The sequence below is a fragment of the Eschrichtius robustus genome, chromosome 11 (assembly GCF_028021215.1).
Source record: "Eschrichtius robustus isolate mEscRob2 chromosome 11, mEscRob2.pri, whole genome shotgun sequence".
NCBI lineage: Eukaryota > Metazoa > Chordata > Mammalia > Artiodactyla > Eschrichtiidae > Eschrichtius > Eschrichtius robustus.
This window is the reverse complement of record NC_090834.1, coordinates 89,321,008-89,325,247: the sequence shown is the minus strand read 5'-3', so window position 1 is coordinate 89,325,247 and position 4,240 is coordinate 89,321,008.

Genomic DNA, 4,240 nt, shown 5'->3' with positions numbered 1-4,240 from the left:
ATTGAGAAATTAATATGTATATTGGAACTCTCAATCTCAACATTGCCAAACATCGCTTAAGATAGAAGGTGATTATGATGAGGCAAGCTTCCTTGGAAAATTACAGTGGTTTCCAACTTTCCATTGGCTAGGAAATGAAAGAATTGCAAACCTCAAAGATACTTGACATGAATATTTTGAGCTCTAAAACAGAAAATTGTGAACAAAACAATATTATTAAATACTGAGGGCCGAAGTCCTCATATTTTTGAGAACTGAATTTAGGAAAAACAATCCCTCTGCTGCTTACTGGCTGGCCTGAACTAAGGGCAGGGATGGCTTTTGTAACTCTCCCCACACTTTCTGGAACATGACCAGCCCACTGGGCAGTCTTATTATAGAACACCCAGTTAAACTGGCTCCCTGGGGGTGGAGCTGAGGCTGCACTTTGTCAGTTTGAGAGTAGTGTGCACCAACAACACAATCCCTGCCTTTCCTTAATTTTTCCTGGGGCTTGATCTTCTATCTGAACCCACAGAAAACTGCCACTGGCATGGGAGTGGTGATGGTGGTAGGTGCCAGGGGGAAGGGGGAAGAAAAAGCATCAGGATCCACTGGAGAAGTCAGTTATTGTTAAGTGGGACAACATTAATACAATAGACATCTGTTCCATTGCGAAAAGACCTTTGTTTAACATATGGAGCTTTCAGTATAAGTCACAAAATGATCTAACCTGTAGATGGTAGGCTGGAGTATTGGAATCCTCATCCCTTACATCAATGGAAGCTGTCATTGCAGAATTTAGTTCCCTTTGTGGTTCCGCCAAATGTGCACTAATTATTAACTTTTAGATTTATAGCTTAAGAGCTGTAAGTAGAGCTAGCTCTGAATTGAAAATCGAACGCAGCCAGCTGGTAAGCCCTCAAGTTATTCAACATTCAAAAGGTTTTTATTTGGGATCAACCTGGTCAGGCTCTAGGGTTCAACAATTCATAAATTGTTATGATCCCTGCCCTTTGGACCCTATCATCTAGTCTTTCTCAAGCTAACAAGATCACAGTTTCAGGAATTAGTCAATCAACTGTTCCCGAAGGACAATCGACTAAGCTGGAAGGAATCATCCAACCCCTACAAATTAGCAATTTAAAAATAAGAGGTTAAAATCTAAAATGCATAAGGAACTCCTACCACTCAATAGCAAACAAACGAACAAAAACAACAACAAAAACAAACAAACAAAAAGCAAATAAGCCAATTAAAAAATGGGCAAAGACCCAAATAGACATATTTTCCAAAGAAGACCTACAAATAGGCAACAGGTATACAAAGAGTTGCTCCACATCACTAATCATCAGGAATGTGAACATCAAAACCACAGTGAGATATCACTTTATACCTTTTAGGATGGCTATTATCAAAAAGAGAAGCAATAATAAGTGTTGGAGAGGATCTGGAGAAAAGGGAACCCTTGTACACTACTGGTGGGAATGTAAATTGGTATAGCCATTATGGAAAACAGTACGGAGGTTCCTCAAAAAATTAAAAATGGAACTCTCATATTATCCAGCAATCCCACTTCTAGGTATATATCCAAAGGAAATGAAATTAGTATCTCCAAGAGATGTCTGCAACCCCATGTTCATTGTAGCATTATTTACAATAGCCAAGATATGGAAATAACCTAAATATCTGTTGACAGATGAGTAGATAAAGAAAATGTGGTGTATATACACACACACACAGTGGTATATTATCAGCTCTATATAAACACACACACACACACACAAAGGGAAATCCTGCCATTTCCAACAACATGGATGAACCTGGAGGACATTATGCTAAGTGAAACAAGTCAGACACAGAAAGACAAATACTGTAGGATCTCACTGACATGTGGAATCTAAAAAGGTCAAACTCATAGAACCACAGCATAGAATGGGGTTGCCAGGGGCTGAGGGGTGGAGGAGATGAGGAGATGTTGGCCAAAGGGTACAAACTTTCAGTTTTAAGATGATTAAATTCTGGAGATCTAATGTGCATCATGGTGACTATAGTTAATAATACTGTATTATATACTCGAAGTTTGCTAAAAGAGTAGATCTTAAGTATTCTCATCATGCACGAAAAATGGCAACTATGTGAGGTGATGGATGTGTTAATTAACTTGATTGTGGTCATCATTTCACAACATACACATATATTAAATCATCTCTGTGCACACCCTAAGTATATACAATCTTTATTTGCCAATTATACCTCAATACGGCTGGAAAAAAATAAATAACTGAGGTCCTCATAGATTATTATATCCACGTATCTGGAGTTCAAAACTAGTTAGAAACCATGACTAGATCCCAGCTCTACGGACTCCCAGACTTTTCCTCTTTGGCGATGTTTACTTTCCTTCCCGCTTCCCCACACACAAAAAAGCCTAGTTTCACATTTTAGAATCCTTATACCAGTAAATATCTGCGGACACACACAGGAAATCAATGGCCATTGACTCCTGGCCATATCACAGAAGCAATATGTTGTTTGTCTTGTATATTTGCTGACTGCTAGAGTACAGTTGTGACATAAATTTGTTTTTCATGAAACATTCTCTATTTTTAAAACCAAAGTTCAACAGAAAGTTGATCACATGAGAAGTACGTCACATATAACTTTGGTTGATAGATGGATTTAATGATAAATATTAAATAATGGCATTAATCTCTGCTTCAGTAAAGTCCCATCAAAGCTTACCTTTCATAAACATGTACTATTCCTTTAAGTTGGCTTTTCAGATTTCCAAAAGGATTTAGCATAACCTTTGTCATAGTGATTTTTTTTCTTTAAGATATATTTCTAATTAAGCAAGTAATTCATGAGTACTTTATTGTGTTAAAACAGTCAAACTATACAGAGGTAACTAGTTAATGAAGTCACTTACAAGTCAGTATGTAATAGTGATTTTTTTATGTAATATTGATTTTTAAAATATGCTAGACTGAGGAAAAGTTGTGAAATATATTTAGGAGTGGAAAGGCAGAATAAAGTTCCCTGTTTCTTTCTTCTTCTTTCAGGCACCCAGTGGGTTCAATGTCCTTTAGCTTAGTGTACCACGTAGAGTAGTTGACAGTTGTTCATAAGAAACTTGTCAAGTAGTTAATGTTCTAGTTATCACCCCAAAAAATTCATTTAAAAAAGAAGACCCAGGAAAAACACTATCAATACAAAGTATTGAATGCTTATAAGGAATTTAGGCAACACCCAGAAAGTGTATTTTGCAGGGGAAGAGGGGTTGGAGGGAGAAAAGAGAGAGAAGTGGGGAGATGGGAAAGAAGTATAGAGTAAAGGGATCTACCATATGCACAGCACTGGAGTTACTGCTACAGGCTGTCAATCCAGTTGGGGAGGATACTGATAACATTCCTCAATCATGGACAAGGAGACAAAGTTTCCATTTGTCACTTGCCCAATGTCAGATGACCAGAAGTACAAAGCCTGATCTGATTTATATTCTCTTTATTATAAATCCCATGTGTTTTCCACTACCCTGGCATTGCTGCTCCATCATTGTGCCAGGCGTGGCATATACAATGCTATGTTTAATTCTCACAACAACCCCATGAGATAGATGTTGTTTCCAATTTCAAAATTAAGAAACTGCCTCAGAGAGGTTAAGTCATTTTGCCCAAGGGCCCACAGTAAAAGAGAGAGCATTTAGTAGATAGGTGAGTGCAAAGCTATGCCCTAGTATTTCAGTGTTTCTCAAACAGACCCTGAGAGTCTGTGAACCTATTTTTAGAGGCCTGAACATCCTCTTCAAGAACTTTTAAATTTTGTATTTTTGGACTTCCCTGGTGGTGCAGTGGTTAAGAATTTGCCACCAATGCAGGGGACATGGGTTCGAGCCCTGGTCCGGGAGGATCCCACGTGCCGCGGAGGAACTAAGACTGTGCGCCACAACTACTGAGCCTGGACTCTAGAGCCCGCAAGCCACAACTACTGAAGCCTGCGCGCCTAGAGCCCGAGCTCCGCAACAAGAGAAGCCACCACAATGAGAAGTCTGCGCACTGCAACGAAGAGTAGCCCCAGCTCACCGCAACTAGGGGAAGCCCACGCGCAGCAACAAAGACCCAATGCAGCCAAAAATAAATTAATTAATTAATTTTTTTAATTGTATTTTTATTTTTAAGATAACATTTAAAATTTAATAGAAACATATTTTGGATAGCCAATGCAGGGGAGGAAAACTTTTCCCTTCTTCCTTCTAGGT